Source organism: Chenopodium quinoa, unplaced genomic scaffold (genome assembly GCF_001683475.1).
Source record: "Chenopodium quinoa cultivar QQ74 unplaced genomic scaffold, ASM168347v1, whole genome shotgun sequence".
NCBI lineage: Eukaryota > Viridiplantae > Streptophyta > Magnoliopsida > Caryophyllales > Amaranthaceae > Chenopodium > Chenopodium quinoa.
The window spans coordinates 264,479-276,772 of record NW_018742959.1 but is presented as its reverse complement, the minus strand read 5'-3'; positions in this window follow the sequence as shown (position 1 = coordinate 276,772).

The window sequence follows — 12,294 nt, the reverse complement described above, 5'->3', positions numbered from 1 at the left end:
AATTTAAACGGCTTAAATTGCCTTGATTAACATTGCATAATTTAAACAAAGTTTCTCTATGCTTCTACTTGATCATACGACTTTAAACAAAATATTTCTTTAACACATCTGCATTATAACCTTTCCTTAAAATTTGACCTTCTTGGTCAGAGAGGAGGAAAGCACCTGGTCCTACTTGCTCATGGATGAGGAAGGGGCCCTCCCAGTTGGCTGACAGCTTTCCGTGCTGATTTCCTCTTCCCATTGCTGTAGTCCTTCTGAGAACCTGGTCTCCGGGCAGAAACTCTCGATGCTTGACTCTCTTGTTGAAAGCCTTCGAGATTCTGCTCTTCTGGGCTGCCAGTCTAAGAGCTGCTTTCAGTCGCATCTCTGGAAGGAAATCTAGCAGGCTCTTCTCATTTCCTTATTGTTCATAGTATTGAATTCTCAGGCTGGGAATTTGCACTTCTTCTGGGACAACAACATCTGCTCCGTAAGCTAAGGCAAATGGGCTCCTACCGGTGGTTTCCTTTTTAGTTGTCCAATTTGCCCATAGAACCTCTGGCACCAAGTCGGCCCAGAGGCCCTTGTGCTCTTCCAGCTTTCTCTACAAGGCTACTAGTTTCAGCTTATTTGCTGCTTCTGCTTGGCCATTGCTCTACGGGTGGCAGACTGAAGCCCTCGCGTACTTGATGTTCATTTCCTCCAAGTAGTCCTTGAAGGTGTCATAGTCAAACTGGCACCCATGGTAAAAAACAAAAAAAAAAAAAAAAAAAAAAAAAAAAAAAAAACTATGCACTATGGCACCCCAAATCTTGTGATGATATTCTTCCATATGAATGTTCTGACTTGAGATGCCTTTATGTATTTTGTGGGCTCAGCCTCAATCTATTTGGTAAAATAATCCACAGCCACTATGAGATACTTCCTGCCCGCTGACCTAGTGGTGAAGGGTCCTAATATGTCCATTCCCCACTGATCAAATGGGATTGGGCTGAGGATCGGAGTCAAATCATTAGCTGGCTGATTGATGAGTGGGGAATACTTTTGGCACTTTTCATATTTCTTGACATATGCTAAAGCATCCTGCGTTAATGTTGGCCAGTATGCTCCTCTTCGAAGTACTTCAACTCTTAGAGCTTTTCCACCGATGTGATTTGCGCAAATTCTTGAGTGTGCCTCTTCCATGATTCCGTCCTGTTCCCATTCCGAGATGCACCTCAAGATTGGTTAGGAGAAACCTTTTTGTTTAATTCTCCATTCATCACAACGTACCAGTTGGCATCCCTCTTAACCTTCTTGGCCTTTACTGTGTCATCTGGCAGCGCGTCGTGCATCTTGTATGCTAATATGTCTGAGAACCATGCATGTTGCTGCGTGGTATAGTTCACCTGCTTGCTTTTGGCGATGCTTCTCTCCTCTAGAACTTTCACCACAACTGTCCTCGTGAGACTTTGGAGAGTGGAGCTGGCTAACTTTAACAATGCGTCAGCTTGAGAGTTTTCTGCTCTGGGGACCAAATGTACTTGAAAGTGCATCAGCTGAGCTGCTAATTCTTTCACTTTAGTTGTGTACTTTATCATCGTAGGCTCTCTAGCCTCGTACTCCCCCTTCAACTGGCTGACTACCAGCTGGGAGTCAGTCTGCAAGTGTACTTTCTTTGCTCCGGCTGCAATGCTCATATTCAATCCAGCTAGGGTTGCTTCGTACTCAGCCTCATTGTTTGATGCCTTGAACTTGAATTTGATGGCATATTCAAACACATTGCCTTCAGGTGAAGTCAGGATTATTCCGGCGCTGCTGCCTGTTTGAGCTGATGATCCATCCACTACTACTTTCCAGATTCCTATTTCATCCTCTTTTTCCTCATATGAGGCTTCCACTATGAAATCAGCCAGAGCTTGGGCTTTTATGGCTGCTCAAGGCTTGACTTCTAATTCGTACTCAGAAATTTCAATTGCCCACTTCAGCAGCCTTCCTGAGGCGTCCATTTTCTGCAGGGCTTTCTCCAACGGGTGATTTGTAAGAATCTGGATTACATGTGCATCGAAGTATGGTTTTAGCTTTCTTGTCGTCGTCACCACTGCCAAAGCTAACTTTTCCACCAGCGGGTACCTCTGCTCAACATCAGTCAACACATGGCTTACAAAGTATACTGGTTTTTGTTGTTTGTTCCTTTCAACCAAGAGAACTGCTCCAATTGTTTGTGTCGAGGCTGAAATATACAACTGAAGCTTCTCACCCTGCTCCGGACTAATCATGGTGGGGAGCTTGGTTAAATGCTCCTTGATTCCTGCGAAAGCTTTCTTTTCTGCCTCACCCCACTTGAATTCTCTGTTTCCCTTCAGCAGCTGGTAAAACGGTAATGCTTTATCTGCCGACTTGCTGATGAAGCGAGTCAGCGTTACCATTCTCCTTGTCAGGAGCACAATGTCTTTGGTGCATTTAGTCTCCGGGAGACTGAGAACTGCTTCTACCTTCTCAGGGTTGGCATCAATTCCTTTTTCACTTACCATGAAGCCCAAAAATTTTCCCGAAAACACATTTCTTCGAGTTCATCAGCTTGATGTGGTACTTGTTCAATGTGGAAAATGTTTCTTCCAGGTCCAGGATGTGTCCTACTTGTGTGATGCTTTTGACAATCGAGTCGTCAACATACACTAGTAGAAAAAAGTAAATGGGAAGCCCCAAATGGGGAGCGGTTATTAAAATCCGCTCGAAATCCCTACAAAAACCCACCAAAAAAAAACATGCATCAGACATCAAATGGCAAGCGGTTTGAGTTGAACCGCTCCCAAAAATGTAATTGGAAGCGGTTCAAACAGTGAACCGCTCTCCATTTGCTAAAAAACCCTAAAATTTCTCACCCCTCCTATTTCTCACGCCTCCTTCTTCTTCTCTTTCCTCTCTCCCATCATTTCTCACGCCCTTCTTCTCTCTCCTCTCCTCTCCTCTCTCTCCTCCAGCTCCTTCTTCTTTCTCCTCTCTCCCTTCAGTATTCTCACGTCCTCTCCACTCTCCATCTCCTTCTCTCTCCTCTCTCCATTCTCACGTCCTCTCTCCATCTCATTCCCTTTCTACGCTCCCCTCTCCACTCAAAGCCTCCCTTTGTTTTCTCTCTCCTCTTATCACCGGCCACAACCACTAAGCAACACCATCGAGCAACATCCCAACACCCCAACCCACCACCGAGCAACTACCCACATCAACTTGACTCATCAATGACTAGCTGCTTCTTCATCTTTAGATACTATAGTTAAGGTCTTATTATTCTTCAATTTGACTGGGTAGGTAATTTTTGTTTATTTAGAGTTTCGACTTCATCAATATGCTATTTCGTTCTTTGTTATTTGCTCAAATTTTTTCATATCTAAATTTTTATTCCCAGGCGTAGGAATTAGGCTCAAATTTTTTCAGATCTAAATTTAATTAGGTAAGTATTTAGATCTAATTTTAATTTATTTTTATTATTTTTTTTTTATCAAATTTCAGATTTAGTTTCTTCCATCTTGTATTTTTTGATGTAGTTATTGATTTTTTTTTTTTTTTTTTTTACTATTTTTATGTTGGCTGGAATATGCATGTTTGTAGGTGGCTGGTGGTGGAAGAGAGCAGCAACAAATTTATTAATAATTTTTTTTTTTTTATGTTTCGGATGCGGGGTGGCGTCAGTTCCAGTGGTGGGTTGGTGGCGTCGGTTGCGGTGGTGGCGTCAGATGAGGTGGTGGCGGAATAGCGGTGCGTGGTGGTGACTTTAGTAGTTTTTTTTTTTTGGTGTTGAATTATAATGTAATATTACAACTAATTATAAATGGAAATATATATTTTTATACATATGTTTTATTTTTGTGTATCAATTTCTGTGGAAAAAAGCAAAAAAAATAAAAAAAAATAATAAAAAAATAAAATTTAGTTTTTAAAGCCATAATGGGGAGCTGTTCAGGCATTAAACCGCTTCCCATTCCCTTTAAATAGGAAGCGGTTTGAACCGCTTGCCATTTAAATGGGCAATGGGAAGCCCCCCAAGCCCAAGCGGTTCAAAACTGCTTCCCTTTAGGGGGTTTGAACCGCTTGCCATTTACTTTTTTCTACTGGTGATCCCATTCTACATTTCGCCCTTTTTGGTGAATAAACATTCTATCCATTGTTTTCTAGAATGTGTCCCTTGCATTCTTCAACCCGATGGGCATAGCAATGTAATTGTACACTCCCCCTTCAGTGATGAATGCAGTTTTCTATCTGTCCGGTTTGTGCAGGCTGATTTGGTGATACCCTGAGAAAGCATCCATGAAGCTTAGCAATGCGTGCCCAATTGTTGCATCCACTAATTGATCAATTTGTGGCAGCGGGTAACAGTCTTTTGGACAGGCTTTGTTGAGATATGTGAAATCACGCACATCCTCCACTAGTCGTTTGCTTCCTTGACCATGACTATGTTTGCTAGCCACTCCGGGTAATCACATGGCTCAATGAATTTGGCCTCCAGTAGCTTATCCACTTTTTCCTATATGGCTTGATTCTTGTATGTGGAGAAGCTTCATTTTTCTGCTTGACCGGCCTGATTTCTTCTTTCACATTCAGCTTGTGACCCATGACCTCTGGGTCAATTCCAAGCAGTTCATCTGCTGAAAATGCGAAGATGCTCTTTTTTTCCTTAGCAACTCTACGATATTTATCCTATCTTCAGGCTCAATGTCCTTTCCGATTTTCACTGTCCTAGAGTTGTCTCCCTCTGTGAGCTCAATCACTTCATGCTCACCACTGGGTAATGGTAGCTGCCTCTTCTTTCGTAGGCTTAAAGTTTTCCATGGCCAACTTTTGCTTATCTTTTTCTCTGTTGTATTCTTCTCGTTTCCTTTTTCTTGATTTTCTTTCACCCTGACCCTCTTGTTTCGGCTCCAAGCCGGGTTGCAATTTTGCCTTAGCTGGCTGCTTTAGGGCTGTAATGTTGCACTGTTGTGCTATCTTTTGGCTTCCTTTGAGCTTGGCGGATCTTCCATCATTGGCGGTGTAGGCCATAGCTAGATGGTAGGTAGAGACTACCCCACCTATCTTGTGAATGAGAGGTCTTCCCATGATCACATTGTAGGGTGAGGGTAAGTTAATTATTTAGAACTCAGCCCGGACATCACATCCCCGAGACCCTTCCCCTACTTGGACTGACAGCTCCATTATGCCCTCTGGTATGAGGCCTGATCCGTTGAACCCAGTGACTTCATAGCTCACCCTTTTTAGGTCCTTTTTGTCCAATTTCAAATCCTCGAACGCGCTGATGAAGATTATATTGGTTGAGCTGCCACCATCTATCAATACTCCATCCACTTCCCAATTTACGATTCTCACCGTGACTACCAGGAGATCATCATGACGATAGATTATGCCTTCTTGGTCCTAATCGTCAAACACTGCTCGTGGTTGTAGTGGTAGTGGCGGCCATCTACGCCTTTCATTGTAATTTATTTGGTGAACCATTACTCGCAGATCAGCCCTTGCCCTATTCACCGTTCCTCCGTGCACTGGTCCACCACTGATCACGTATACCCTGCATTCTAGCTTGCTGTCTTAGTCTCTGCCTTCACCCTGATCCTTCTAACCCCTTCTGCGGTCATAGCTTGACTTATCCTCTTCTCTTCGTCGGCTGTAGTCAGAGTATTGCTTGAACTTGCTCAGGTATCCACGTCGGACTAAGTCCTCTATGTTGTCCTTCAGGTGCGTACATTCATCAGTGGTATGTCCATGATCCTTATGAAAGTCACACCACTTGCTGGGATCACGGTTTCTATTCACCATTCTGGGTGGTCTCTGCCACTTTTCATCAGCTTTATTCACACTGAAGACGTAAGATCTTAAATGAGTCAGCGGAGTGTACTGCTCGAACTTCTCGGCTCGTGCTCTTCGTCTTTGGTCAGTTCTCCTGACTCCCACTGACCTATCTGCATCCCTTCGACCTTGTTCAGCCTTGCCTGGTTGATCCACCCTAACTGAGTTCTCAGCCCGGGTGACTTTAGCCCGCTTGACTGGGTCATTTGGCGCCCTCCTGCTCAACATGGCTCTATTAGTCTCGTCTGCTTTTATGAACTCATGAGCTTTTCCTAGCGCTTCAGCCAGCATCTTGAGACTTTTTCGTCCCATGTATGCTCTGAATGGTGAGCCGGGTAGGAGACCACTCTGCATGGCCAGTAGGGCCACCTCCTGGCTCATGTCTGGGATGGTTGTTGCCTCCTTGTTAAACCGGGTAATGAAATCCCGCAGGGGTTCTTCTTTTCCTTCGACTAATGACATCAGCTCAGTAGTCATTTTGGTCCGATCCACCAGCGTGACAAAGTGCTCCATGAACATCCTCTTCAACTAGTTGTAAGAGTAGACGGATCCCTTCGAGATGGCTCTGCACCACTAAGCAGCCAGTCCCTCCAAGGTTGGTGGAAATGCCTTACACCAAACCGAGTCAGTCATAGTGTACAACACCATGTGATTTTCAAACACAGAAACGTGATTCTTAGGTGTTGTTGTACCATTGTACTTACAACTGGGCATCTTGATCTTCTCCATCGGCTCCTCTAGAATCTCCCTGCAAAATGGGGAATCATCTGGAACCACCTGGAGCCGCGCACGCTTTCCCCTGTCATGGCTTGGCCCTCGCTCTGAGATTGGGGATCTGCTGCGAGTGACTCGTGCCTCTGAACTGCCTTTGTATGCTGCTACATCTTCTCCCCACTCCTGGTTCAGATTCCGAGCTTCCAGCTCTAGCAACTTCTTCCTTAACTAGATTAATTCCTTCTGCTCCGGGGTGAGGTTTGGAGATGTAGCCTTCTTGGTTACTGGTTCTGAAGCAGAGCTGTTGACGCAGAGCTTATTCCTTTGCCAAAGTTAGTGAGTACCACCGTCATTGCCGCCAATTGCTCCTTGTTGCACTCAGAGAGGTTCTAAAGAATGGCTGGCATATTGACGGGCTGAGATTCCTAGGTTACCGGTGTTTGGATGATGGGTTCATTGTTCGGACCCGTCGATGGAATTCCAAACTTAAAAGAAGAGCTAGATCCCACCAGATCTACTAGTTTTACCACCGCTTTCGTCACACCAAGTGTTAATCCGACGGGGTTGGTTTTCTGGGATATATTTGATTAAGGTTTTTCGGTTGATCCTTTGGGATCTATGGTTATTGATGTTGTTTTTTGTGGTGTTTGTTTAGTCTCAGTGACATTTGAAACTGGTGTTTGCGTTGCTTCCTCTCCGACCATGGCGGTTAACCAGCCGGTCCCTGCTCAGTTGGCGAACCTAAGGTTGTGATGATCATTTCCCCTCCTAGAGCCAATTGTTTTGGGTACGGATCTAAGGGTTCAGACTGGGCAGGCTGGGTCTAGCTGGTAACCTGCACAAAGGAACACACGTGACTGCCTTCGGGGATGGCTCGAGAAACCCCCCTCCGATGCTTAAGTTAGAATGTGTTTAGAGAGAGAAAGTGTACTTAGAGAGATAGAGAGAGTGTCATAACTTGTGTGTCTAACCTCTTTTCCGTTGTACTTGGTTCCTTATTTATAGATGTATGATCTCCTTTGAGAGGAGTCCTACTTGGTCAGCCTGCAGGCTGACTGTATCGGGCAGGTGAGCCCCTCTGGGTGTTCTTCCAACGATGAGTGTGCACCCCATGAGCGAGACCGGGAGCCTGGTGATAGCTCAGCGGGAGCTATCCCATACACAAATATATAATAAAAACTAAAGTGTCAATCCTAGTTGGAGCAAAAAAACTTTCAAAAATAAAATACGATGTAAAATGATAAGAAGTATTGGAGTAGTACATTGTTCTAATATATTACCTTGCACGTAGTACATAGTTGTTTATTATAGAAAAATGTCGATTATAAAATGTATGAAAGATTTGTTAAAATATTTTTATTGAATGCATATAGAATATACTTCGTATATATTTTCCAAATTAAAAGTTAAATATTATAGGATATATAAATTAATATTCATGAAAATTTGTTAAAAAAAAAAAGGGAAAGTAAAAGTGGCGGGAAAATTTTTAATCAGAACATGACAATGTTAGATTTGCTTTTAGTATTATGTTATTGATTATATATTAATCATGTTGTATATTCTATGCTTAAGCACAACTCATTAATGAACCCTAACATTTCAGAAAATTGCAGTTATACCATCAATAAACCAATAGATAAAAAAAAAAAAATTCAATAATTTCAAAATTGCTTACCTCTGTCAACTTTGATGTTCAACGCAATGTCACCGAAGATACCCACCTTCTAGTTCCCTCTCAACAACCAAAGATGGCGACTTGTCCTTCCTCTTTCCCCCTTTCTAGATATTGCAAGTACATCAGTGTAGTTAGGATGTTGCTGATGAGAAGAAAAAAAATTAGGGTTTGGTTTCATTAATGGTGGGGAGGTTGAACAATTGACAGGGAATTAATGTTGGAAGATGAAGAAATTAAGGGTGTGCTCTATTCACCTGACTTTCACTGATCTAAACTTATTTTAAATTATCTGAACTTATATGAACTTACCTGAACTTATCTAAACTTATTAGACCTTATTGAAACTTATTTTAGTTATAATTTGTATTTGGGTAATCCTTATCAGAAGTTATTAAACCTGAACTGAACTTATCTTAACTTAACTGAACTTATCTGAACTTATCTCACCTGAAATAAGTGAAAATAAGGTGAACAGAATAGACCCTAAATAGAGGAAGAGTAGAGTATGGATGGAATAATAAGAGAGGAAAATTGAGAGAATAGTAGAAAAAAAAGGAGTGAGATGATAAAAGTGGGCCCCACGGTAAAAAAAAATGATCACAAAGTGGCAAAAGGGGGTGATTTTAATATTTATTTAATTTGATAGCTGATAATTTAAGATAAAATTTTCTCTAGGTGGTAATTTCAAAATGTGTGTTATTAATCTATAGCACTATATAAAGCGAAAAGGCATCTTGGTTGATAAATTTGACTTTTCCCAAAATACCCCTCTAAAAATGCAAAATTACTTATCTTTTATGCACAATTAAATATCAAATATTTTCTTTATAATAACTACCCCTTATTTCTGTTTTTTTTTTAAAAAAAAACAAATAAAAAAAAAACCCTACCCTTAAAACATTTACTCATGCCACGTAGAAAAAATAACCACCAATAAAAACTAGGGGTTGTTAAATATTGCTCTCGAATATCTAACTAACGCCCGCAAAATAACATAAAATTTAGTACTTATCCTTATAATAACAATTATTAAAATAATTAATTTTACCTCAATTTCACACTTTTACCGTACACAAAAATTTTAACTGTTCTCTCTAGTGGTCAACAGCCACCAACGATCATCGGTCAACCACCAACCACCGTGATTTTCAAAATCAAACAAATTTTTTAAATTTTGCAAAATCAAATTTATTGGATCTTATGGACGACGACGAAAGACCGGAAACACAACCTATGCTACTTGCCGAAGGCTCGTCGAACCATACGGCTCAGTGCGTGCTGATAATTTTTTTAAAAAATTCGAAACCTAAGCGTTTGCCTGGGTTTCGATTTTTTTTTATTGTTTTGGATTTCACGCATTCGAAATTATTATTGTTATTAGAATTATATTATATTATTAGAATATTTTTATTAGAATTATTATAAGGTTAAAAAGTTTTGGGTATTGTTGAAGATAATTAAATTGTTTATAATTAGTTGTGTTGTTAGAATTGTTATTATTATTAGTTGTGTGTTATTATTACTATTAGTTGTGTTTGTTGGTTCTAAACTTTTGTTAATATTTATATAGGATTCTAAGTTCGGGGATGGTGATGGTATGGACTACAGCGGACATTTTTTGACAGACATTGTGTTTCCGAGTTTTTAAGGATATTGTTCTATGGGCACAAAATGTTTGTCGGCCGCTCGGATTTAGGTTAGTGAAGGCTTCTTACAAGACCGATCGTAGTGGTCGGCCGTATCGATATGTAAGTTGTGAGCGTGGAAAAAAGAGCATGATAAGAGACATGATGCACGCGATACGCAAAGACACGAAAAGCAAGGCAAACAGTTGTCCCTTTAAACTCAAGGTTGATTATGTCAGAGTAGTTAGTGGTTGGAAGCTCAGTTGCTTGAACGACACTCACAATCATTCTTTGGTTGTGTATCCCAAGGGACATCGACAAATCAGAGGTCTTAGTCTTACTGCTAAGCCGGTAGTGCGTGACATGACTCAGGCACAGGTGCCGCCTTGGCATATCATGAGAACTCTTGTAGAAAAGTTTCTTGGAGACCATCCAAACATCAGGCATGTCTACAACTGCAGAAGTAACATCAGAATGGAGCGATTCGAGGGAAGAGAGATGGTTCACCAGGTGCTTCATTTGGCTAGACAGAGCAACTACCTCATTTGGGTTATGACTTATACCAACAATGTGTTGCAACATGCTTTCATGGCACACCCGATCATGACAAATTTGCTACGCACATACCCGTACGTGATGTTATGGATTCCACTTACAAGACGAACCGATACGGCATGCCATTCTTTGAGATTGTTGGGGTTACACTGACTAATCAGAACTTTCTTGTTGCATACGCATTCATGAGGTCGGAGTCCGAAGAAAGTCATCGGTGGGTGCTTCAGTGCTTGAGGTTGTTGATCGGTCATCATAGAGAGCCGTCGGTACTACTGATATATAGGGAGCTTGGCCTTTGTGCAGCGTTGAAGAGCGTGTTTCCAAACACAAGACAAATGTTGTGTGTGTGGTGATTAGGGGATTTTTATCCACCAAGCGCCGTTTGACAAGTGGACCAACCAGGTTCCGCCACGCGTCCTCCATGGACCACTTAAGACACGCCACGTGTCCACCCATGCCAAATGGGACAACCGGCCATCAAGGCCCATTTCAGTCTAGAAGCCCGATCGGCCCTAGGTTTACCTTAAACCTAGAGAGTTGCACGCTTCCCAAGGCTATAAATACTCGATTAATCCTCATTAATCGGGGGACCGAATAATTTACAGAACACACTAATAACCGGCTGATCTCGCTAGCAAAGCAGATTACCTACATTAAATACTCTCACCTAGAGAGACCTTATTACTTTAATTTCTGTATTAATTACTCCTTAATCAGGTACTAACTTGACCGTTGGAGGCGGAGCTCTCAGGAGTCTCCGTTATTTTGCAGGTACAGGCGTCCGGTTCCAGTCTCGGAATTGTAACTCTCCCGCAGGACATCAGAAAACCCCGAAACATTTGGCGCCGTCTGTGGGGAGAGTACTTCAGAGATGGCATCCAAGTCTGTACCGACTCCAGAAGAGAGGCGTCCCCTAGACGACCCTCAAGTTCAGTCGGACCATGATACCGAAAGTGAATTTGAAGTTGAAACTCATACAGCTCCAGACGGGACCCTAAGGGCCCGCCGTACCCGTCATACTGAAATAAGGGAACGGGAGTATCTTCAAACAGGAAGCGAGCCAGCAGGCGCACCGCTTGCTCGGCAACAGCCGACTGATGGGTCTGCTCCGATCACAAGGAACGAACTCATGACCTTCATGAGGGGATTCAAGGGAGAGATCCAAGAGTTGATCAACAAAAAACCGCCTGCTTCAGTCAAAGAGCAGGCGGCCAAAAAACCTTCCACTTCATTGAAGAGGAAGCCAGTTCAAGGGCGAGAGGCGACTCCCCATCCTAAATCTAAGAAGCGGGAGCCGTCTGCTCTTGATTTCACAAAACTCCGTTATCCTACGGGAAATAGGAAACCGGTTCGTCATATTCAGGCGGACGGGTCAAAGCAAACGTTCACAGATGCTCGGCACCTGCTAGAGCAGAAGAGGAGTGACCGATTATCAGAGTCGGCTTCTACTTCAAATTTTCAGGACAGTTTGCGAAATGCCTCGATGAGGCCAACTCAGTCGTACCATGAGAGTCAGTCAGGCGGCACCTCCCGACAGTCTGGCTTTCATAGTGCGCAGGCGGTACCAAATTTGCCATTTGTGCCGCAACAACAATATTTTATGCAGCCACCTCCATTTGGTGGACCTGCAGCAAAAAACGTCCAACCTATGGACTGGCAGCTACGGCTGCTTAGACTTGGTGAACAGCCGTCGGCCTTCTCCAAGGAAATTACTGAAGCCGCTCAGCCGGCCAAAGTAAAAAATGTTTTAGTAGGCGCCTATGATGGCACTACTAACCCGGAAGACCATCTGATGGCATTCACCAACCTGATGTACCTTCAAGGGTTGGATGATCCCACTTGGTGCAAGTGTTTCCCAGCAACTCTCAAGGGAATTGCACAGCAATGGTTCGGCAACCTGCCGACTGGTTGTGTAAACAGTTT